Source organism: Patagioenas fasciata, chromosome 2, assembly GCF_037038585.1.
Source record: "Patagioenas fasciata isolate bPatFas1 chromosome 2, bPatFas1.hap1, whole genome shotgun sequence".
NCBI lineage: Eukaryota > Metazoa > Chordata > Aves > Columbiformes > Columbidae > Patagioenas > Patagioenas fasciata.
In genome coordinates this window covers 41,682,003-41,707,912 of record NC_092521.1, presented here as the reverse complement: position 1 = coordinate 41,707,912, position 25,910 = coordinate 41,682,003, and the positions used below count along the sequence as shown (strand labels likewise).

General features: G+C 40.4%; 1 protein-coding gene across 6 annotated transcripts in view; it reads left to right on the top strand.

Moving 5' to 3' along the window:
• The first annotated feature begins 9,302 nt into the window (after positions 1 to 9,302).
• The window catches only part of LYN (LYN proto-oncogene, Src family tyrosine kinase), a 53,225-nt gene continuing 36,617 nt past the window's right edge, over positions 9,303 to 25,910 (top strand). For 2 of the 6 annotated variants that reach the window (XM_065831118.2, XM_065831116.2), the window contains exon 1: positions 10,024 to 10,107. The gene's annotated coding sequence lies outside the window, so the exon portion shown is untranslated. Of the gene's footprint in view, positions 9,872 to 10,023; positions 10,108 to 16,422; positions 16,514 to 25,910 lie in introns of those variants that run through there. The other 4 variants (XM_065831119.2, XM_065831115.2, XM_065831117.2 and 1 more) reach the window with 3 other exon arrangements.

The window sequence follows — 25,910 nt, the reverse complement described above, 5'->3', positions numbered from 1 at the left end:
GCACTGGAACTATGGCCATTTCACTCTACACCTACAAGAATCTGGTACCTTCTCTGTAACAGATCTTCAAGTAGCTGAAGACTGTGGTTAGACCTTCACTGATCCATCGCTTCTCTATGATGAACGCAGATCTCAGCTTCTCCTCATACGTCATGCAACCCAGTTCTCTAATCATCTTTGTGACTTTCTGCTGAACCTGCTCCAGTGTGCAAATTGATCCCTGATGAGGGAGAGGTGAAAGGTAAAAGGTAATAGGATAGGAGGAAAAGTAGGAGACAAAAGAGAACAAGGAGAAAAACATTCAAAAAGCAAAGCCCAGAGCACTTAGGGTACTGGATGCAAAAGAAAATGGAAGGTAGGAAAGCAAAAAAATAGCATGAGGAAAGTGACCAGTAGTTCCACCTATGCCTTGTAGTACTGATTCTAGAGCATCTCAAGAATTCATTTTAAAGGTTATCCATTTTAAAGGTTAGTGTTGATGTGGGTTTCTTTCAAAAACGGCTTACTAGGAATCTAATTAATTTTGCAGTAGTGTACATAAATTATGGAGAGTAGGAAACGGGAGGTTATTCACATAAGATAGTTACGGAGAAAAGTGAGTCATACTGGTTTTTGCATTAGACTCTCGCAAACACAGATAGTCTAAGACAGACAACCCTGAGATACAGATGCAAAGCTAGCTTAGTGGCATAAGAGTCACTTGGCAGTTTTTGCTCAAGATGGTCATCAGAGCTGTAGCTGTCACTAATAGAAATTTCTTCTACTGCTTTGGGACCGCTGTGAACCATTCCTCTGATCATGAGCTTGACAGAATAACTGGCTGTTGCTCAATGACCCCATCACCATACTTGGCAGACATCGATTTGACACATCAGGGCAGGCAGCTACTTCGGAGGGCTGGTATCATCAGTCCCTGACAACGCACTGTATTCGTGCAGAGGTGAGGAAAAGCAGAGGGGCATTTTGAGTAATGCCACCAAGCAATGGGACAACAGTTACCACGTTTTAAAATACGAGCATACGATACATTCTAAAAAAGCACATTTGCCTTTTTAGAGAAAACATTTGTGTAATTATCTACAAATTTAATCTAGTATATAGTTTCAGGGACTGTCTGATAGTTTTTTTCTCATTTAGCATACTAGTTGGTCAAGCAGACATTTCACATTTTCAGCTATACCTGCAAATCAAGAAGCATATGCCTATCTCTGCTGTGGGTGGGTTTTTTTCCACCTTCAAAACATTTTTTATGACTAACCAATCTGTTTAATCACTTAAATAAATGTCAACTGTTATCCGAAACTGTGTTCTTTACTGAAATAATAATGTTATCAATAAAAAAGCATGAGAAAATTTACAGAAAGAGCTAAAATCTTCAGAGCTCTATATACTTTTACTAAGTCTAAACGCCGAACTGAAGAGGAAATCAGAAGTCAAACAGAGAAGTAAGAGAAATTGCAGAGTCAGATACAGTCAGCTATGTCCCATTTGAGCCCATTTGAGAGCCTGGAAGTAATGCAATCCAGTTGAGCTCTTTTGGCAACTATATCCAAGATGCTGGGACTCCCTTAGCAGCTACACTTCTTCTGGTTGGTTCTGATACCCTCAGCTTTCCTTGTAGCTCCCTCTTCGGTGGCCTTCCTGGGAGGTGAAAGACTTTGAAAAGATATATCATCCTTTTGATTTCTCAGCATTTAACAGACATTCAGGCCCCAAATAATTTTTTTTTTTTTCTATTTACTTTCACCATCTTCATTTGGCACAAATAGCAAGGTTGGAAAAATTGTCTCTACAATAATCTAGGTAGTAGATTAGAGTTAGATTAGAATCTACTGTGCATCATGTATTTTGGTTAAGAACGTTAAAGATTGAGTTCATTCCACTTATCTCTGAGCTTGCACATTTCACAAGCACCCTCACACCTGCACCTGAAGAAATGCTGATATATACACACACAAACAGCAAATTAGCCACACTTATCATTAGGCAATTTGCATGCCTAATGTAATGTATACATTTGTCTGTGTTGTGGGAGTATGCCATGCACATCTGTGTTTCTTTTTGTGAGCAAAGTTGAATTACTTCTGAGTAAATTTAACTCCTGAGAAATTTTACTTCTGAGTAAATCTAACTCTAATTTAATTTAATCCTTTATGAGCAAGAGGGCTACCTTAGTGACAGCCATGTCCGCAAACGTGTGGAACCTTATTGCAGGTTGCACTAATAGCTTCATGTTAGTAGTGTGAACTGTTTGACCCATTCATGGAAGCTATTTAACAAAATTTTATGTTACAGTATGGGCCACGGAAAAAAAAATAAATAAATAAAAATAAAGTCCTCATATGAATGAAAATTAACCTAGTTAATCAGACATTTCTTAACATGCATACCATCTACAAGATTAGCCTAATCCCCCCACAGCTCAGTCTTAAATTGTTTTTGGCATTTGAGTTGTATTTATACTGCCATATTTGCCTCTAAGGCTGTCGTCCAACGCAACAGTAAACCTCATGTTAAATATTGGTGACCCCAAAATACAGTGGCTGTCTGATAGAAAGAACTGACCTGATACATATAGTAGAAAGTTTTGATATGTTAAATTCCCATCAACAGATTTTAAGCTGTCTCTCCTGTAGTACAAGTTCAGTGGCTCTCTACAGACAGCCAATCCCTGGAGTCTGCCCCAATACCCTCTTGCCTCTGCTCTGCTCATTCTAGTCAATAGTAATGATTCTTGGATGTCACCTACAAGCCTACAATCTTACATGTGTTGGCCATCTCTAATGTGTCTGTGGACACTCACCATGGCCAGGCTTCTTTGTCACAGATCTTATCCTAGATTCCTGCCTTGCATCAGATCTCTTCATCAAATCTTTTCCTTAACCCTTACCTTTGTTTCAGCATTCACACAACCAGTCTGCCAGTACAGCACTGTCGCTGACCCACAGCCAAGCTAACTGAAGTCAAGCCATAAATCTATGCAAGTCATATACCTATTGTTCCTCAGAAAGCACCCCTTACACTGCACCATGCTGCAGACCCTTGTAGTCAATCCGTATCAAGGTACAATTCACCATTTCCCCCAGATGCTTCAGTGAGGACATCAAAGTGACTTTGGAAAGCTAAGGGCTCTGAAAAGTTCTGCAAGGTGTTTAGGGGCAACAGTGGGAAGGAAAGGACAGGTGCTGACAGGTTCACTGTCATTACAGTGGTGGACCACATCCTAAGTGGGCACATACAGACACTTTCAGTAAAGAAAGGGAAATCCATGCCAAAGAATCTAGTGTATTCCTTTGTTACACTTGCGGTCACTCACTTGAAAGTAGAGGACACAATCGAGCACAAAATCCTGCCCACATTGAAAAGACAGGCAAGGAGAAATGAAACACTCTTTGTAGCCAAAAGTCCCATTTATTCCCAAATGCTTCAAGAAGTCTTTTTTGTTTTTTCTTCTCCTGGGTGATCTTAGCATTTTTTAGGCATTCATTCTGATTTCAAGTGCCTTACTAACAAACTAGTACCTGAGGAATGCTGCTCCCTAACACTTGCATGACCTTAAATTTGTGCCAGAGGCTTCTCCCTTGGTTTGTCCCAGGCTTGTGCCATATGGTACCTCCCCATTACCACAGTGTCCTCCTGACCCCTGTACCACCATACATTGTGTTAGGTTTAATTGCATGTCCTCCTGCAAGACTTCCAGGTCTGAGAGCCCAGTATGTCCCAGTATTGCTCTCTTAATCCCAGTAGTCCCCTCTCTTGGAAAGAACCACTCACCACATTATTGAGAGACAGGCTTGTCTGTAAAGAAGAAGATGTTTCACCAGTGGAGTAGTCTGCCTTCACTGCCCTCCTCCTTCTTGCAAGTCCATGTATTTTGTCTCAAAGATCATGCCATGCATCGTTCAGAAATGTATATGCTTCCACTCATCCTAGGACATGTCCTTCCTCCAAGTCTAACACCAACACAGATTTGCCCTCTCTCACTGACTCCAGTCCACAGACCTTCATGACTTAGGAGCAACCTATCTAAAGAACATGCCCATAGAAGCTGCCAACAGTTAGGTTGATACAGGCAGAGAAGGAGCTGCTAGTGTAGACCTTCAAATAAACTTTGGAAAGGTTAACAACCTGTCTAGCTAAGGAAAGAACGAGGATTACATTTATTCTCTTACTAAACCAATTCTGCTGACTGTGGCAGAAAACAGAACAGCACAGGGTATGCACAGTAGTCAAGAGGCTGGGCAGTTCTGCGGCAGCAAGTGGGTGGATGCAGGAAAGAGGTGGTTTTGATGATAAGAAAGAACACAGTCTTTCCTGGACTAAATAAAGTATCCTAGGACATCCGAAGAGTGGAGCCAGGTTACAAACGAAGCTGCTGTTGAGATCACAAGCACCTGCATAAACTGAGAGGAGGTTGGTAGTGGCCATAATGAACATCAGTAATTTCTACTCACTCAGAAGCTCCTGCTACCTCAGACTTAGCCTTCCTGGCCCCTTCCTATCTTACCCTATCCTAACCTACCCAAGGCTCTGCTGCTGCTAAGGAACAACTCCTAACAGAGCAAGTATTGACTACAGGAGACACTGCATGAGTTTCTTGCTACAAATTAAATCCAGACAAGAACTCAGGCAGTGCCTAGCTTCCACACTTTCATTCAAGTTACATCTGGAAATAGCTGCTGTGTCCAGTTTTGTTCAAGATTTGATTTTCTTTTTGCTTTTGTTTTTCAGTTACTTCCTACTTTTCATTTGTTTCCAGCTAAGAGCATTAGTTGGGGGCTTTCACAGCAGGGCTGGATGGCATCAGGGATGTCAAGGGTTGAAATTTCAAACATTTCAAACCCTGGGGCAAAGAGCTGCAGAGCTGCAACGCATGAGACAGCACAGCTGGGATTTCAAAGCCAGTGGGGCCTGGCTCCAAGAATGGGATACAAAGGGCTTCAGGGGGAAACAGCAACTGGGAACAGGAAAGTCAGAAAGAAGTTGATTTACTGCTCATGTATGACATATGCGTGATTTCAAGTTACAACAAACAGCTGTCAACCTCTCAGCAGAAAACAATTAGTCAGGTTGTCCCTGATAATGTGACCCTCCCAGTTTTCACAGGAAATGATTGAGCTGCAGCTGGTGGATGGACTGGCTGTAGTTCCACTTGTTATGTTCCTACCCTGCCACCACCTGCTCTTTTGGCTTTCCAAGTTTTTCTGAAGGACACATCACGTGAACAGGAGCCTGGTTTGGAAGGGAAGTTCAATAGATCTCCAGCATTATTTTAGACATTTTGCATAGCCATTTTTAAGCCCTACCTGATGTGGTAATGCAAGAGGTTCTAGCAACACCTAGGTTGCTCCTAAATGCAAGAAGGGATAAGTATGAGGGTGATTCAGCAACTCTGTTGCTCCAAATGGGCTCAGCATCAGGTTTGTACTTGGCATGGTTGCACAGCATCAGACAAGCATGAGATATGAAAGATGTGAGTGCCATATGCCTTGCCAGACCAGCCAGCCTGAGCTGATAGCAGTAAAGTATCTGTAATGATCCATGATGGTTCCTCTTGGAATTCCTGCTGATAGAAAACTATGCCAGGTCAGGAGACAGGGAATAAAGAGATCACCCTACCATATGGCTATTATAGGTAGCACAGCCTTCAAGCACATCCTCCGTGCCCACAGAAGGTGCAGGCTGAGAACTTTATGGGTGGTAGGTGTCACCTCCTGACTCACACAGGTAGCTGTCACATTCCCACTCCCAGGCTGATAGGTGATGCACCAAAAAGTCAAGTTTCATATAACCAAGGCAACCTTCTTCTTGATGCTTGGTGGCATTCTGGTGATGATTATCTTCTGTCCGCGATAAGAGTCACTTCTCACAAGCTCTTTGCAACAAGCAGAGGGGGTTGATAACTGTTAATTGGTACCAAATGTTTTTTTTCAATGCTACCAGCTCTGACTTCATTAACTCTATGTCCACATATGTTGCCTGATGCTCTGTGCTATTCCAGAGGAAAACGAAAGCTGCACTTGGTACAGAGATGCCTCATGCTGCTGTGTGGCTGTGACCAGGAATGAGACAGCTGTCCTGCTGCTACTGCAGCTGTTCAAGAGCAGCTTGAATGCTGCATTGCTCTTGCACAGCAGCAATGCTTCTGGTGGTCCAGTGTCTTTCCATGAGGAGATTTCATACAGCAACTGGCTGATCTTGGAAAAGAAAAGCTGCAGATCTACAGCAGCCCCTCTGGAAGCTGCTTCCAGAGACACCACAATGCTTCTGAACTAACAATTCACATGGTGCAGGACAGGCAAGATACAGGCTGGACGCCCATCCAGGCTGGTGATAGTAAGAGTAATGCCCGAAGTACAAGGTAGCAAATAAACAAGCAAAAACATCACCACTGTGTAATCTTGCTAATTTTAAATTATTGTACACCTGTTCCTGAATTAGCCAAAATCTGTTCTTTCAGGTCATATAAATATTAGTGATCACAGAATTAAATTAGGCATAAATTAAACACATGCTTTAATAGAATGAGCAGCCTCTCCAGACAAATAAGAATATCTGCAAATGTCAACAACTCTTTGAAAGCAAAGGCCTCCTGGAACCACTTGTCAGCTCACCCTTACTATTGCCTACTTGAATGTACTGTGACAGACTCCATCAGTATGGCTTATTTTCTTGGTTCTGTGAGACAATATTCATGACAACCAAGATGACTCTTTATCGGAGCTGTCTTTTTTACAGACAGGCAATCAGGACATTCTGTAGGATGCACAAAGGCCATTTTCAGTCTCCGTCAGGATACTCTCCAGTGCTGTCCTACCAACACCAACCCAGTTCATTGCCACCAGGTCTCAAGCTGGCTTCCAGCATTGGGCACATCTTGATTTGCAAACCAGCAACTTTTCTGTTTACAGGCACAAAACAAGTGGGAGCAAAATGGGAAGGATTCTGGTGTGTAAAAAAGGGTAATGGCAGGTGAATAAAATACTTCAAATCAGCAAAGATACAGAAGCAGCAGCTTTTTTCTTAATTTTCAGAATTAGAGTACCTCAAGGCAAGCACTCTTTTTATGTGCTGTATTATTATGGCTCCTTCATGAGAATTAGAATTAACAAGATGAAATATAAAAGGTGAATTAAGGATTTATGTCCAGAAAATGTGAGTGTAATCAAATATAACCAGCTGTGCACTGGACAGGCCGCTGTCTACAGGAAAGATGCCAGCTTTCCCTAATTTAACCTACTGAGTATGTGTAGTGTTAGTTTAAATGACAGGTGAAATGCAGATTGAGTCAATATAGGGATCTGTGCATTATTCCCCAAAGCGTTTTTAAATAATTTCAGAACAAAAAATAGCCATAAAATTAGTCAAGACCATAAAGTAATATGTGATAAATTTAAAATAATCACAATGTAACTACAATTTAAAATAAAGATTTTTTTGTTTTCATTTCTCTTTAATGTCATAAAACTTATTTTCCCAGGCTCCAAACTGGAAACAAGATCAGGAACTGATGAATATCCACACATAAGAATGCATTAACTTGTTGCTTTGTACTTGGAAGTAACATTTGTTTCCCATATTCTATTTTTTTTTGTACAAGCAAGAAAAAGTAAACTGTCTTTATCACATGAAAAGCACATTTCATATAATAAAATTTGTAAATATTCTTCTTACATAGGAAAATATGGCTTTCTCTAAAATTGCAGGTTACAATAAGAAAGGAAGAGATACAAAACAAATGCCAAAATGTACTGCTTTTATTTTCTCAATTTTTTTTTTGTTTGAGGTGTTTTGTTGTTTTTGTTTTGTTTCGTTTCCTCCAACAACATTGCGTGAAGAACAACTGTGTGATTTGGATCTTACGTTTTATAATCCACTTTTCACTGCTTGTTTAAAAATTGCTACATTATTACAAAGCAAGCTGACAATGTGGACTTTACCCACCCTAATGATAATCCCTTGAGGAAGAAATAAAACACAGAAAAATAACTCAAGTGATGACTATGTAAATGCTGGATTTTCTAAAGACATTTTGCTTTGTCAAAAAATTGAGAATGAGTGTCCAAAACCATGGCTCATTCAAAAAGCCCAGATCTCTCAATGTTTTAGTTTTATGTATATCTTTGCTCTTTCTTTCTTTGTTCTTCTATAAAGTATTTAAATCCTTGTAAACCTATTTTTGAAGAAAGTGATCTTTTCCCTGCTTTTTTTTTTTTTTAATTATCATTATTCATTGAGCGATCCCAGGTGTTCTATGGGATCTCTCTCAAATTACTGCTATGAACATGCCACTTATGTTTTCATGACTAACTAGTATTCTTATATTACTGGTCTGCTTTTGGGTTCAAGAAGACTGTAGAAAGCGCTCAGCAATGATGAGATTAAGGAATACATAAATTAATAGAGTGAACTTCACTGTCTGTTTTCATTGTCCACGGCAAACTTTGATTTACTGTCCTGAGCCACTGTTCCTCACAGTTTGTGCCACTTCATTCTCCTGGACACAATCCAAAGGATGATCAGCAGCTGCCTATACGGGTGCGTAGCTGGGCTGGTCTGGAGTCCACAGGGCTACGTACAGGCCAGTCATTAACAGTACCCAAAGAAATATTGCTGGACAAACCTCTGACTCTACTGACAAATTGCTGGATTGATGCCTGGCCCAGGACACTTACCATTCTAAAAAAATTTCCAGAGCTGACTTGGAAGTTAACCTGGACCACGGACTATTCAGCGACCAGTTTGGTGTAGTCCCCGTGTTCTGGATGCCACGAGCATGGACATGACCTCAAGTACTGGAGCACTGTGTTGCAGCCACGCTTAATTCAGCAGTAGAGACATAGTCTGGGAGTTAAGCTGGCCCAAAGTGGAAAATCAATCGCGGAGTGTGAATGCTGGCTAGTTAATGCGACCCACAGTGGTTCACACGAGGACTTCAGGGACAGGGTTGAAGTTTCCTCCTTGCCCCATTTTATACCAGCCCCCAACTTTCTTGATCTATACACAAAGACATTTAAAACATGTGACTAACAGCAGCTGTACAGACACAGGGAGGCTGGAACCAGCTTTTTTTCCCCATTTGGTGCATATATAATGAGGGAGTTCCTTTCAAATCTCCTATTTTGCTGACCTGTGAGATTTTATTTCACTTTTCAACAAGCTAGTAAATCATTTATATATATATATATATATACATATATATATGTATATAAAAGATAACCTTACTTATTCTTTGTTTTCTTCCAACCCAGCTCCCAATGGACGTTAGAAGTTGCTATAGCTGACCTTTGGATAAGTTCATGACTTTTTTTTAGCTTGTTGGTGAACAAGACAACCTTTTCTGTTTTACCCCTCAGACTAAGGCTGGTTTATTTAGTTGTCACTTTTAACGGGGACTAGTCCGCGCATGAAGTTTGCTCCGGGGCACAGGGGCACTCACTCCTTGATGGCAGCAGCGCTGCCTGCCCTGCCGCAGCCCGGCACAAGCAAAGCCCCTACACCCCTTCCACAGCTCCTGCCCCACCGCGTCCCAGCCTCTCTCCGCTCAGCTCTCCCGTCGTTCAGCCCGCGGAGCTGCGCCTCCCCTCCGGGGCCGGTGGCAGGAGCCGCCCGCTCCCCGCCGCCACCAGCCTTCTCCCTCTCTCCCCTCGCTGCCCCGCATGCAAATCGAAGCCGGCACCAGGAAGTAAAGCCGAGCGGCTGTGAGCCAACCGCCGCCGGCCCCCCTCTCCCAGCCGGCGGGGCAGCAACGCCGCGCCCCGCACGCACAGCCGGCCCGGACCAGCCCCGCAGCCCCCGGGACACCCCGCTCGCCGCCCCGCCGGTCACCGTGGAGTTCACTCGCTGCCGCGCAACTTTCGCACCCGGGAAAGTAAGTGCCTTCGCCCGTCACCCCGCTGGACGGCAGCGGACGGCAGCGGGCGGCAGCTGGGGAAGCAGCCCGGGCTTCTCCCACGGGGGTGCAGAGAACAGGGGCGGGGAGATGGCCGGCCGAGCCGCCGCCGTGCCCCCTCCCCAGCACGGCAGGGTGGGGACAAGGTGCTTTCCGGGCGGCTTGCCTTCGCTTCTGCCTCCCGGAGGAGGTGCCGCTGCCGCCTGACCTTCTCGGTAGGACTGGATGGGGTCTTAAAGGAAATAGGGCATTTTAATTTTTTTATATTTTTTTTTTTTTTAAATAATCATTCTCAAAAGCGTGATTCACCTCTTGCCGCTTTGCCCGGCTTCTGCTGTGATCTTGAGGGCTCGGGTGCCTCTGGCTGTTCCGTGCCGGAAAGCGTGTAAAATTAGCTGATCAAAGTCTGCAGTCGGTGTTTTAAGCCAAGGCAATAGCCTTGACTGAGGAGAGACAATGTGGCCTCTGGGTGTTGCTTCTTACGCTGCTTTTTTTCTACGACAGAAATTCCTGGAGCCTCTTCAAAGTTAAAGCTGCTTTCCCTGTTATGTTCAAATGTACTTTAGCTTAAAAGAAAGATGAGAAAATGATATTGTAATGTTTGGTGCATGGTGTTTCTTGCTGGTTACTGTTGTAATGGTACTGTATGCCTAAGGAATGGTCGGGGTCGAGGGAGAGGTTCTCCTTCCAATTTTAATTTAGCATCTAAAAGTCAAGCTAGATCTCCCTAGCTGATAGCATACCTTCAGTAAAGCTGTTAAGAGTTTCTGTTGAAATGGCATCTTTCATGTGTTTGTAGCGAACGGGTTTGCAAGAACTCATCTTGCTCCTTCACTCCCCCCTGTTGGCACTGAAGACCAAAGAGATTAACATGACTCGTTTAGCCAGGTCGTGTTAATGTGGATATACATAGGGACCACAAAAGTTGAGTTCTTATTGCATTGTTTCATCTGAAACCCGAAATCAGTATCCCATCTCTTGCCTTTCATTCCCACCTATGAAAAGAAGAAACAGTCTGACCAATCTTAACCTATGATACAAATTGGAAATTACTTTTTTTTTAAAAATCTCGATCCCATAAAGTATGTGGAAGACTTCTGTAATTTAGAAAACTTAATGTTTGTTAATATGTTAGTTTCAAGTATCTGTAAAGTACGAGTGACAGGTAGATGAGTCTGTATCCATCATAGTATCACTAAAGAGGAGTTTAAAAAAAAAAAAAGTACATTTTGTTGGGAAATTGCAAAGCTACGTTGGGAAAATGTAGCTCAGTTTTACTGAAGGGATAGTGAAATTCTGTTTGTGAGAATTGTTTCCAACCCAGTATTTAATGCAGGGTAGTACATATTAGGACTTTGTATCTTTATAATAGGTACCATCAACAGCACTGAAAGTATGGATAAGAAAAATCAAATAGTTTTCTCTGAAAAAGTAGCAACAGGCTAGAAGTCAGTTAGATATTGCTAATCAGACATTATGAGATCTTGGACAAGGATTAAAATTAATGAACTCTGAGATCAATAGATGTCTCATTCTGTTGGATCTCTTCTGAGAGCTTTCTTTCTCCATTTCAGCTTTGTGAGCTACAGACTAGTTAGAAAATAATTCTTAATTTAATAACATAAAGATCTATTTTAATTGTGTGCTGTTGAGATATATTTTTTCAACTGTAATGGTGTAGAATTATCAACTTTGTACAGTAGCTGACTGACTTGAAGTTATTCTACTTTTCTCCTGCAATTTTTGAGTAAATAGGGGTTTTTTTCCTATATAAATACACAGAGGACAAGGTAAGGCTTAGACCTTTCCTTATAAGTTCCTTGACCAGTGGAGTTACACAATGACTTTTTCTGACAATGCAATGAATTATGAAACTTTCACATACAAGTTAAACCCCATTTAAGATGTTTAATGTTCCAGTTTTTAATGTTACCCTTTCAAGAGAGTTTCCAGAAATGTGAAATTCTTTCTTGCGTATATTTGATGCCATGTAAGTACTTATAAGTAACTCTTTCACAATACTTTCCCCCCCACCTTTTTATCTGCGTAATTGCAGTTATCTTCCTATGCCCTTGTTGGTTCTTGTAAGATAAATGGCATCACAGAACAGCAAGTGTTGTGGCAAGCAGTTTCTAAAACGGGCAATGAAAAAGGTCTGGGGTCCTCCTGGCTCAACTTATCTTATCAACTATCTTTGGTGAGGTGACTCACAAGATCAGAAACATCACATCTGGCACTTTTTATGCTGCACATCAGAGACCAGCATTTGATCTTGCTGTAGCTATTCAGGAAAGTTTAAGAACTGCAGCGTTTAATTGATTTCTGTCACAAAAGGGAGATGTTTTCCTATCAGTACTTTGCATGTTATTTAGAATCTTAATGGGCATCTTTGATGTTTTTGGATGGAAACGTGTTGACCATGAACCAGTTTTTATTTTCCTCAAAGGGCTAGGTGATCTGGGAAGGTGTGAGGTCTTTCCTCCTATATCTGCAGATTCTGAGTGATCAAATGACTTTATTTCTTGTGCCCAGGGAACTTTAGAGCCAGTTTTACTTTTGACGTTCAGGAAGCCTATTCCAATACTGAATTAACACAATACAAGAAGATGAGGAATAGGTAGGTAGGTAGGTAGATAGTTAGAGGCATAGGGTGAGCATTAGATGTAGACTAGGACTCCTAGCACTCTGCTCTAGAACCATGGTTATACACAGAGGTGTATTTCTCCAGCACCAGAGTGTGAGCTGTCACGTACTAATGCAAGGGATGGGAGGAGAACAGCTTGGCCAGGGACCCTGAGTGCTGTGCGAGCTTTGTGTGCAGAACGTGATACTTCCTTCTAAAGCTACAGAGCCACTTGTGTAAATAGTTGCACCAAACCACATGACTCTGTTAAGTAGTTATTTTACCCCTAGAGCACTTCTATCTCTAAGAAGAGCAACTTCATCCTGTAGAAGAAGAACCAATTGCCCAGCAGAGAATTACGTTTTTTCTCCTGCTGATTGTATTCCAACTTCCTGTTCTTCCCATTTATTTGTGTCTCCTCTTTCATGAGAGTGTAGGAGTGCAAGAGATGCTCTAGAGAAAAAGGCTTCCAGACTTGCTGAGCAGTGCCACAGGAAACCATGCAGATAAAAATGTAAAATTACATTAGTATGAAAACAGTCTTTAGTGAAGCATGCAAGGAGAAGGAGACTGCCATACTGTAAACAGTCATGGTACCTTCTTCAAAGACATCAGCTTCTACTAATAAAAAGCAAATACAGTGTAACTGTCGTTAGTGTGACTGTTCCTAGTTTAAACTTAATTGTCCTTCAGGGGAGGATGGAAAGGTCTGTGCTTTCATATTTATTTTTGCCTGATTCAAATACGTTTCCTGTTGACATTGTCATTAAATGCCGTAATTTCCGAGGCTGAATCAGTCATGGTTGTGTTCGGCATCTTTCCTGAAAATGTGGGTTCATGGAAAACGCAAAGGCAGAATTCATCTTGTTTTGGAAGCGTTTCCTCCAAATATTTATAAGATACTTGTATAGGTTGTCTGCCTTAAGGAACTACTTATAGAGGTAAATAGATTAGTTGTTTTTGTCAGTTGAATGTCAGAAGACAGACTGTATTTTGACAGTAGCACTTTGCTGGGGAGATAAAGAGGAGGAGACCAGGGAAAGGTGAAGAAGGGAATGGATAGATCTCATTTCTCTGGAGGAAAAAGGGTGGACTAGCAGCATTCAGGCCAATATTTGGTATCCCTTAGGTCAGCATTGTGTTTTTCGAAGTGCTGGCATCTTAAATATCTACGATTGGTTCCTGTGTTTGTGCAGCATGCTATCTTACTTCTTCAGTTCAAAAGACTCAAATGATAAACAGTCTGAACAATGTGTTCTTCTTCCTTTATGGTCTCTTCTGCATGTAGCATGAGGCTACTTCTTCCTGTCTAAACTGTGGTTGATGTGTCATAGAATTTGCTAATATAATTTGCAAAGGCCTGCTTTTTACTGTGCACATTCTTGTGACTAAACCATTTATTGGAAGTACCTGTGATAGCAATTTGTGCAATCTGAAACTGGAAAATGTGATAGCTCACCACGGGAGTTGAGGTATGGGATGCAGCTACTCTTCTGGAATGGCATTTTCTGCGGTTTATTTTAGGGGGCTACTGAAAGTCTGGTCATGATACAAGTTTGGAGGGAATTAATTCCCTCTGGGATGTGTTCTTAACTACTCCTTTGTTAGGTTAACAGAAAGCCATTTCAGGAAGTTCATCAACAAAAACATAGTCTGTTAAGTGGGCTTTCTGATGTGGCATCTATAATGTATCACTTTGCTTTTCATGTTTCCTTCATTGGTTTCTGCAGATAGGTGTGTACAAACCAGTTTGATCAACTTTTTGATGAAATCGTATTCAAGCATTTTCTTGGACATAAACGGAAACAATGGGATACTACAGGAATTAGTGCAGAAGGATGTTTGACTGCTAAGCAGGTTTTGTTCTTTCAGTGTATTACTGTACTAGGGACTTAAAATTATTGTTAAAAGGTAAACAGTATGTTTTAATGAATTCCTATGTAATGATAATGTATCATTAGGTTTGACCTCTGACCAAGTTTTACTCTATTAAGACTAAGAAAATATTTCCTGGTAGTATCAAGTGAGTAGGAAAACATATGGATAGTACTGCATCTATTGCATTTATTGAAATTGCCTGCTCAGGTATCCCTTGCCAGCATCATGAGGCTTACATTCATTAGATTCAGTGAACAGAAAATTGTTTACTCCAGGGCAACCCCAGCCTTACCATATGTCTGGATGGGATTTCTGAAATGAGTTGAATGCTCTAGGGTAGCTGTGGTTGAGGTGGGAGCAGACAAGAACTGCAGAATAGGGTTAAATGATAGCTAGAGCTGGTGTCAGCACCACTGAGGAAATGAAAGTTTTTGGTAAACACACAGGAAGGGGATGGGCAGGAGAAAGAGGAAATCCTATGTTGGATGTTCTGGGTTCAGCCTGTTCAAACTATATTGCAAGAGTCATTTGAATGTGCCGCTATGGCGTAGCAGAGCATGCAAATAGGATTCAAAGTACATTTTTGTAACTATAGACCTACCATTGCAAAAGATCTGCTAAACTATGCAAAAGCAAGAGGGAAACATTGCAGCCTGTGAAGGGTATAGGAGAACTTGCCTTTAAAGCAACTCTCCTGCTGTATTGCTGGCATGGCACTTTGTCTTCCTTTTTCTATTTTGCGAGCTCTTTGCTCTCTCACTGATTTCCAGCTGTCTGTGAGAGAGATTGGAGCAGCTGTCTTGGCACCAGTGGAGAAGCACCAGACCATACTGAGGTGAATGCTAAGCGCATTTCCCTTGAGATGTAGGCAGCCTGATGATTTCTACTAGGCAGGCAGTGGACAGCAGTGCTACCACTGGACCTGACCAGGAGAGCTTGCCTCTTCTGAAAATCTCCCACTAAATTTCCTTGGTAGCAGTTCCCATCCCTCTGCTGTGATGCTTACCAGTGTGTCTGAATAGCCACACTGCCACACTGCTTCAAGTGTCTTCATTAGTAAAAGTGTGCCATTTATTTGGGGCTTTTTCTCCCTAACTTCCTGGGAAAAGCCATATTTCAGTCTCTATCCTGCTGTAGCAGTATTCCCTTCTTACCACTGCTTCCTTTTTTCTTCTCCCGTCATTCTTTTATTTCCCCAACATCATTCTGTTGATTCTTTCTCTGCAGTTTTGTGTTCAGAACTGTCAATGGTATAAGCTGTTTATTTAGATTTCTGTGCAGCAACTTCTATTTTTTCTTTTCCAGAAAAATAAGTCTCAGCACGTTTCATGATCTAATCATCATTTGTAATCTCCTTGTGCTACCTTATCAGGGAATATGCGCTCAGAAATATGTATCCCCAGCCTCTTGAAGACATGTGAAGTCCAATGGAGCGCCAAGCTGGCAGTACTGACATGGTCTTCACAGTGTTTTAAGAAGCCCATGCCTTCTTAAAGGACAGCTTTGTGCTTCTGTAGATAGCCGGCAGAAATCTTCTATCTAGACCATGTGTTATACGTACATGTGATCTATCTTCATAGTTAACTAGTACTGTTTACCACATGTAATTCGAAATGGTGACCTCAACCTGACTTGAAACAGGTTAGTTTCTATGTAGAAGGTGCTCAGCTTGTATTGTCTGCTGCCCCTTTGTCTGCCATTCTGTGGTGTTGCTTCAACATTCTCTGGTCAAGTTTCATTTCCATTGTATGCAGAAGGTTTTTCTGTGCTGTATAGTGGCGCATGTAAGAGGTTTTTCAGCCAGCATTGACCCTTCTTTTAAGTCCACCTGGTTCAAGGAAGCAGAGTGTGGATTTATTGGCAAGTGTGCTGGCCTGTGAAGAAGAATTGTGGTATTGTGGGGGTGTGGTACTAAGGCAACAGCTCGTCTTCCAGGGCTTCTGTGCTGTGCTCCTCGGTGTTGACGTGTCCCATACGGTCTGTCCCCATGGAAAGTGAAACTTAAGAAATATAGCTTTGAGAAGGCAGTGCAAGTTTGAAGAACCCACTTCAGCAGAGCTGGCACCAGCAGAAGAGAGATCTGGCTGGTGGAGTGAACGAGTGAGAAAAAGGTGCTTCAGGTGAGGTGTTTCTGCACTCAATGGAGCATTTGAGCAAGTCTGAGGGCATTGTATACAAGTGTCAGAAAATGCAAAAGTCAGCATTTGAATAGCTTATTTCAATGAGAGACCAGAACAGTGTTCTCTTCTGTGATGTATTTGGCTATACGATGGTAGTCTTTTCCTACCGGGTTTAGATGGGTGAAAAGTCTTTTTCCTTGCTCCTGCAATAAAATCAAAAATACCAAGATGCTTGAAATTGTGTGACGCAGGAAAGTACTTTCTTCTTTGAGCAGAGAATATAGTTTCAGTGATGTGACTGTATTATGTTTATTACATGTTCTATGTCTTGTCATACAGCACAAATTATGTGCTTTCTTAGGGCTGTAATTGTCTCTACCCCGTTAGTTATCATACTTTGCATTCTTATTTAATTGGTTTTTTCTCCTTTTATCTCTCTGTTTCTGCAGTCTTCCCTCTTTATTTATTTCTCAGCATCAACTCCAATTCTGACTTGTGTCCTACCTTTTCTTATACGGTTTGTGTCTTACTGGTTTTCAAAGCATCTTCTTTGCACAATGCTTAATTCTATGAAATTCAAATGTAAGTTAATTGCGAACTCATTACAGTTCTTCTGAAACAAACTCAGGTAACCATCATGAACACTATGTATTCTTACTTCTTCCTTAGTAAACTTAACTGCGTGGGACTTGAGTGCTAAAGTCACATCTAAACAATGGGGCTTGTGTACAGTCTAAGATGTTTTTGTTGGGTACAGTATAATTGCGCATCTCCTGCCTATGAGCTATGTGTTTGATATTTGAAGTTACAAAGATTATAAACTTTAATGAGCAGCCAGTATGGTCATAAGAAGAGTACTGTAAAATTCTTGCAGTCTACAGTATGAATATGAAAATTATTCTGGTCTCAGTTTACCATGAGTCTAAATCTGCCAAAATTACCACGCATGCCGTCCTATTCATTAAAGTCCATGTCTTCCACTTTGTTTAGAAAATCCTGACCTGAGTCTCTCAAAGTCTGTAGAGCTCCTGCAAGTTTTGTGCCATCACTTTCAGGACCAGAAGCTGGTTCCGTGGAACTGGCTACTGTTTTAAATACTAGTTCTTTATCTGATGTCAATTGCAAGGCTCTTGGCCATTAAGCAGGACTAGAAATAACACTAAATGCTGTGCAATCCAGTAATGATATGTTGTGACTACAGAAGTATTGGTTGTTTTTAGAGAGAGAAAATAAGAAATGCCAAGACAAAGTCAAAATAGTAGTAGCCATTGAAGCATTAATCGATCTCTGAAAGTGAAATAAATTAACATATTGAGCAAATGCAACCTGCTTCTTCAAGTCAGTCCTCCACTCAGAACTTCTATTTAGTGTAGAATAACTTATCTCAAATATATTAATAACAGAACTTTAATCAGGTTAATATTCTTGCATAGCTGCTGTCCTGGTGATTTGGGGAACTCTGTGTTCATTCTTGCCTTTGAGAAAGATCATCTGCAAAGACATACATGTGTTTAAAATCCAGGGTCTCCAGTTCTTCCTTAGAATGTTTGAAGCAGGAACAATCAAGTGAACCATCACATCAGTGATTCACAACCCTCCCTCAAAAGACAGTTTGCAGATTCCCACTCTCACTCCTCTCTGAAAACGGAAAGAATGTAAAATATTTTAAATTTTTATTAACTATCGAGAAACTTATTATTCATGCTTATATGTGCATCAAATGTGACAAGCATGCTTAGAACTTGGAGTGAATTCTTGGTCCATGTTCATTCAATGACGTATTTCCTTTTACACTCTCTGTCACCCCAGCGTGAGCATGTTGTTTCACAAGGCTCAAGTTAAAGGTGCTTCTGTCTTTAGATTCCAAAAATTGCTTGTGATATAGCCCTTTTAGTTCTGTTGATCATATTTGCAGCATGTTGATTCAGTCAACATCCTTTTGTGTCCACACCGTATCCCACGTAGCAACAATTACTTAGAACAGTTTACTAAGCTGGGCAAGAAATCACCTGGAACATGCCTGGTTTAGATTCATGCCCTCAAAGAAATACAGTTAACAGAGAGTTAAAATTAAGTAAAGTAAATGAGTTATAAATAGACCTCTGTGAAGTGCTAGAACCTGGAGTACGGTCTTACACCCTTGATGTTAAAGGAGGTTCTGCTTACATCAGTGAGAACAAGAAGAGGTGGTTCCTCATGCGAACACTTGCACAGTTAGTGCTGAATGTTCTTCTAGTATCCCTGTAAAGATGAAATAGCACAAAACTTCTTTTCTGCTAGCGTAATTTACTGGCACTAGATTTGACACTGTGTGATTTTTTTATTATTATTATTTATATTTTTTTTAGAGAACCCTTGCAACTTCCTCTTGCAACTTGAGAAAACTTGCCCAAGAATTGCACACTTCCAGGAGGAACTGGACTCAGTGTTAGCCCACATCAGCGTGAATGATTTAACCCCACATTTTCATCTGAGCTTAGAGTTCATTCTTAAATCCATATTACATAGCCCAGTACGATGGCCTGTGTTCGAGAGGGTTCCTCTGTGTATAGGTAATGCTGTACAACTACTGAAACACAAAACAGTCTGGTGGAGAAGTAATGGGGGTTTTTTTTGCAACTGAACTATATATATTGGCATTTGAAGAGGGTGAAAAGAAATACCTCTTTTTCTTTTGTGAAATTCAGTGCTTTAGACAGGTGACCAAGGCATTGTGTGATGCTATTATAACAAGAATGCTAAGTTTAAGTTGCAAGTTTGGTCAAGAGTACGTGTCAACATTTAAACGTGGAGGTGACAGCAGATGAAGAAGCTTTGTGACCGGTGGAGCAGGATGGTAAATGCACTATAGTTCAAAGTAATGACCAGGCTAGTACAGAGTTAGGATTCCTTGACACAGAAGTCATTCTGCACTAATTTAGTCATAACTGTCTGAATGCATGTTGAAAGCGGATTGTAGAATGCATAAAAGCAGGTAAGGTTTATGATAATTGATTTATTCCTTGAGGATATGGTTACCTGAATTTGAGAGAACAAAAGCTAATATGCACTAATGATCTGTTCCCGCCTTTCCCCTTTTTATTAAACACATTGGAAGCAGAAGATAAAACCAAAGGAGAAGTGGTATACTTTCTATTAGGCCACCCTCAAAACCTTCATCAGGGCTTGTTGGCTGTGAATTTGCTGTCTTCCATCATGTTTTCATTGACATGTTGTCATAATTTCATTATCTTTTAGTTTTGTTTACAGTATAGCAGTGGATTTGAATTACAAAACAAGAGATCACATCTTCAAAAGACTCTTTATTGCCAACAACATCTTTAACTAGTTGAAGGCCACATTCATAAATAACAATCTTTTCCCCTTACTCATAGTAGCTGTTAATGATTCTCTCTAACAAATGTCTTGTCAATACATTTGTCCAGGCATATGGAAGCTGAGTATTAGGCTGCTTTACTAGAATGAAATGAAGGCTTCAAGCATTGGCTGCTACCTGCAAATATGCCTTCCTGTGCACCTTCTAGACAGGGCGGACAAAGTAGCAAATTTCAGTTGAAGAGCTAGTTGGGCTACAGCCCTGTGAAGATGATAGAATCATGTTAATTTTCTCCAAACTCACCAATTGTTAGTAAGCTGCTCACTCTGTCCCATGTTGTCTTCTGAAGCTCAATGGAATAGGGAGAAGTCAACTCTTGTTGCTCTTTCATGTATCATGTAGTGAATGTAGACATTTAGGGTACTGCAGAGTAGCTCCTGGAGATTCACTTGTTACTCAGTGTAATTTGTTCGTGTGTCTGTGCTTTTGTGTCAAATACATTGATGGGTATGTTGAAATCAACACCACCTAAGTAAAACCACCGTGTGTATGAACTAGCGATTTTGGACTGACGTAGAAACCCTTGTTGTGTGCCTCTGAGCTGCACCTTGGTTTTGGGAGGCTGTGTGTGTGGGAAGGAGGAGGGGAGAGCGAGGAGCTGGGTAGGCGCAGTTGGGAGTGACAAAGGGTAGGTCCCAGATCTGTGTTCTCCAAAGAAATTGTGCAAAGCTTGTCCTTCTGCCCTTCTGTTACATCACTTGTTATGAGGATGACGACATTTGGGCTACTCTTGGACCTCACTCCAAAATCTGGTTGTTTTTATGGGTAGTTCCTAATTTTCCTATGCTACAGTGATTGCTCTAGTCACTAAAAAGGGAGAGGAGAAGGATCCTTATACTGCTGATAGACACAGACATCTATAAAGCTCAGGGCAAGTCTTAGGCTGCTGAAACTTTAGCACACTGCCATTATTGCCAAAGTCATTAATTTAAAGCTGAAAAAAATGTATGCAACTCATAGATACGTGTAGACAGAGTTCTTGCATCTTGCTAGCTGGAGTAGGACACTTCTTAATACGTAGGAAGAATGTTAATCCTCTTCAATGTAGTCATTTGACCAAATTTTCATCAGGAGATGGAGATTCGGCTATATGGAGCTGCGGTGTGTCATTACTGAAGTTTTTTGCTAGTAAAGCAAATGACATTTTTGCTCACAGTTTGCATGATGCTTTTAAGTCTGTGAAGTATTTTGGAAACCTTCCCTTTAAGTTGGTTAGTATGTTGGTACAGTTTTTCTCTGTACCGTTTCATATGATCCTTTTGAAGAATTCGATAGAAGTATTCTATTATGACAAATTAAGATGTTATTTGACCTTTTCCCCTATCTTCAAAAGATATAGTACAGTGGAAAAATGTTGAGGAAATGGAAGATGCTGTTGCCTGAGGGCTGGCAAAGTGAATTAATTTATTGTTTGATATTGATTCAAAATTCTGGAGGATGCAGTTGAGGCAAATGATTGTAATAAAATGAAGCAAGTGTTATAAGGTCAGAAAACAGATGTTAGCTTAATGTAAGAGTTGGTTTTAAATCAGTGCCAAAAATACTGACTACATGAATCTGGAACATTTTCATAATATATAAAGACTATTATGCAATGTTAACAAAATTACAATCTTGTGTGGATTAACTTTCTTGTGTTTTGGTATTTTTCTTAAATTGGATAAGCAAGGAAAAGAGTCAGTAGTTTGTATAAATTATATTCCACTTCATTTCAATGTGATGTTGTGTTTCAGAATTTTATTATTCTCCTTTTACAAACATTATACCATTATTGTACTACCACAACATTAGTTATTTTCAGTGCTTTTTCTTTATTTACTTTTTTTTTTTTTACCGCTGCCAAAATTCCTGCATGAAAACAAGCTTTTAAAAAATCTAGGCAAAAATGTGGTGAATTTATATAAAACTAGAAGAGGCTTCTCACTTGGCCAAGGCCCCCCCACCCCTGTTAGAGCTAAGTTTCATGTAATCAACTATAATGATATTTATTATATATGTTATGCGATCATTTATGAATTCCAACAAAGATCGTGTGTTATGTAGCTGATCATTGAATAAACTTATCCTCTCCCTAGAGACTTAAAGGCAAGACAGACAAAAGGTTGGACTGCAGATCAGTATAATTTGAATATAGAAAACTGTTTACCTGAACTGATACATTTAGTTTTACCAAACCACTCCTGTTTCAAAGGCTGTGGGGGGAAGTACATGGTCCTCAAACCTCACTTGACCACATCTGATATCTATATAATTGTATTGGATCACTTCATACTTGGAAGTTTGAGATGTGATAACTTAAGTCACTTATTTTCCATTTAGTGTAACAATGTGTTAATTAATGACGGCTCTTACATAGCTAAAATGCCTGGTCTAGTGAGTTAAAAAAAAAGAGGGGGGGTTGGTATAGGAGAAAAGGTTCTCCCTTGTATGATGCAATTGTACTGCTCAGAATGGGTCTGCCTTTCCCAGAAATGCATCAATACAGCATCAATATATTAACTACAAGTATTTTATCTCACCAGAAGCTTCACGTTCATATTTTGGGATGTATGATGTGATACACAGTTCTCTTCCACTAGTCCGATGGCAGCACACCTTTTTTCCCTTGTTCTAATTTGAATTTTGATTTTAAAAATGTCTAAATTAGGGATGTGTTTTAGTGATAGAGTTTAGTGCTAGAGTTAGGTAATGGTTTAGTGCTAGAGCTGGGTTATGGTTGGACTCAATGATCTTGAGGGTCTCTTCCAACCAAAATGATTCTATGATTCAAGTGGACTTGAGTTATGAATGTTGCAGAGTCTTACCCCTGATTTCAATATGCCAGGCCAATGTGGGAAAGGAAAACAGGAGAGCAAAGGGTGGAAGAATGGATGTCAAGAATGTCAATGAGAATAGTAGTCAGCTTGGTAATGAGTTCAAGAAAGGTTTCTGAAACACAGATTGGTTTGTTCGGACTGAGATATTTGTGTGCTAAGGTCAGGAATCTGGACCCTGAAGAGGAGGAGCAGAAATTCTGGTGCAGGGCTTGAAACTGAATGTTACAGAAGTAGAAACATGATGAATTTGCAACTGTAATAGGAATGCAGATGTTGGAGACCATGAAGGTGATAGGGTGATACTTTCTATAACTAATACAGAAAAAAAAAATCATAAAAAGTAATCTGAGATAGTATGAACAAAGTAGAATTTGTCTTGGTTGCAATTGCTAAGGAAGGAACTGTGAAAGAGGCTGAAGGGGGTGGTGGTGCCTGTCTGCTGCACTTCCCCAAACTCTTGGCAAGGCCACTCTCTGTTGGCTAATGGTACATTAGCATTACATTGAGACTTTCTTTTTTAATACTTTCATTTGCAATTAAAAAATAGCAGTCCCCTTGTGGGATTGGTGGCATTAGAAACACACAGGCAGCTGAGGCTATCACACAGAAAGAATTATCTGGCAAAAAAATGGGGAGAAAATGAATATTAAGGTGTAAGGTCATCCCAGTGGAGATATGAAAGTCTGTTGTGACAACAGTTTGCCATTATGAAAAAAGAGACAAACTTGGATGTCTTAATGGATCACAATATGATTGAAAAGGCTAGTGTGATGAAAGTGTGAAAATGATAAATTGTTTGCTGGAATTTATTAGGCAGGCAACATATTTCTGTAGATAGAAGAAATATTAATACCATTCACTACAAGGCATTGCTGGAAGTCATCTTGGAACACTTGACCAACTCCAGCCTCCTACCCTTAAGAGGGATGAGTTCAAACTGAAACAGATGTGGAGAAGGGCTTCTAGGATAACCAGTGGAAATGGAAAAGACTGAGAGGGCTTGGTCTTTAAAGCCTAGAAAATAGGCTGCAAGAAATGTGACTTCTTCCTAATTGCCTGAGAGGATGAAGGGCTAAATGCCATTATTGTCCCAAAAACATGATTAAGACTGGGAACTATGAGACAGCTTCTAAGCCAAGTAAAGTGAGATTCTGAAACCTTTCAGCAAAAGTGTTTTGTTCTTCCCCACCACTACTCGTTAATTTATCTAAAATGGAGCATGATGACCTCATTTCTGAGCTTGGACGATGTCACTGAGCTGCTCAGAACAGGTCTGCCTTTCTCAGAAAGTAGTTTTTAGTCCTGTGCACGTAATGATGGGTGATAAACTAGATAGTTCTCTTATCTTTCTGTGATAGAAATGCATCCTTGGAAAATCTGAGGGTTTGACTTAAATGAGAAAAAGTTTGAGGAAATCTCACATCAACGTGCTTGTTCCATACCTTTCCACTACCCTAATATTTGGGGTTTAATGGTTACACTGGCGATTAACTTGTTTCTGTTCTTTGCCTGCTCTGTAAATATGTGCATCAAAATATTGTTTTAGCTTTGTCTCATCTTTTCCCGAAAAAAAGAAATTGAAGCAGTTGAGAATTCCCCAGTTTTTCTCCCTTTTTATAAAATGCTGTCAGCTGGAGTACTGCTTCTCACATCACAGGAACAACAGGAGTCTACACCGGGCAAGTCTGTCCTAGTGAAATGCTGAGTAGATGTAGGCTATCCATGCTCCTTTCTATATGCATTCCTGGGAGCGCATGGTGATTTGTGCCTATGGAGGTATATATATATATATATATATATATATATGTTTGTATATGTATATGCCCGTGTACATGTGTATCGTATAAGGGATACATTCAGTTTGAGACACATAGAGATGATGTAATCTGGACCTATAGAAATGAGCTAAATAAAAAAGAAATTAAAACACATGAGTAAAGGAGTGACTGAGACATACATAATCATTTCAGCAGAAAGGCAAGAGAAGAACAAACTGCTTAAGTTCCTCTGCTTGGTCACCAGCGCAAAAACAAGATGTGGGAAGTGAAACAAGCCCAAGATGAAAGCTGACCCAGGATTTCTGTGTTTGCAAGAGTCTAGTTCTATGGAAGTTACCAGGCAGTCAGGACCTGCAGTAAAATTTAAATGTGTATGTATATATAAAATATTATATTACAGATATTATATTATATGTATATATTTTATATAATTTTTTATTTATGAAATGAGTTGCAGGTATAAGAACAAGGCTGAACAAAATCAAAACTGATCATTTTTGTGGCAAACAAGAATAGGAACCCAATTCTGTTTAGTTGCTCCCCAGTTTAATTCTTTCACTTTACTCCCAATCACAGATAACTTATTTTTGTCACTCTTATTCTCACTCCAGTCTAATAGCACATCTTCACTGGCACTGCAGAAATATGTTCAGAGCAGCACAGAAGAGGTTTTGCTGAGCCCTACACCTGTTATTAAACTCCTCAGTGCTCCTTGGAGGTTGCTTTGCCATTCTGCACCATGTGGCAATTGGTCAGAAGTGAACCGAGGTTTCCCAGGCCCCTCAGAGATGTTCTTCCTCATAGTCCCAATAACAAAGGTATAGAAGATCATTGCAGCACTCAGACATTGCAGATGGTGTGGGAGCAGATCAACATAGAGGGGAATTCAGCAGTAAAGGTTAAGATAAATTATTTCCTTAAATATAAGATTTTTTCCGTGGAATGGAAAACTTGAGCATTTGATTGAAGTGCTCTAGAAAGTTGGGTGAAAGCACTGAGAAATCTGGTGTCTGTGTCCTTGGGCAGAATGGGCTTATGATTCTTCTTCCCCAGCAGCGTTAGATCTGAGTTGATAACTCCAAGTATGATTGGTTTTCAAAACACGTCTGCCTTGACCTTGAGGGTAACATAGAGAAGTCTCACATTCTTGATTATTCAGGAGATTGATGAAGGCATCGCTGTGTTACCACTGGCTTTATAACTTGTGAAGTAGTGGCAAACCAACTGGCATTAAAGGTCAGAATGAAATGTCTAAAGCAGAGGAAGGAAAAGATATTCTGTTCAATTTTTGAAAGAGGTGTTTAAAAATAAAATTATTTGCCTCTCTGCTCTTTAAGCTGCTTTACAGCTCCAGGTTTAAAAACAGTTGTTGTGGGGTTTTTTTATGTCTAGGTGTAAACAATTGCTTCCCGTTGTTTGGTTCAGAA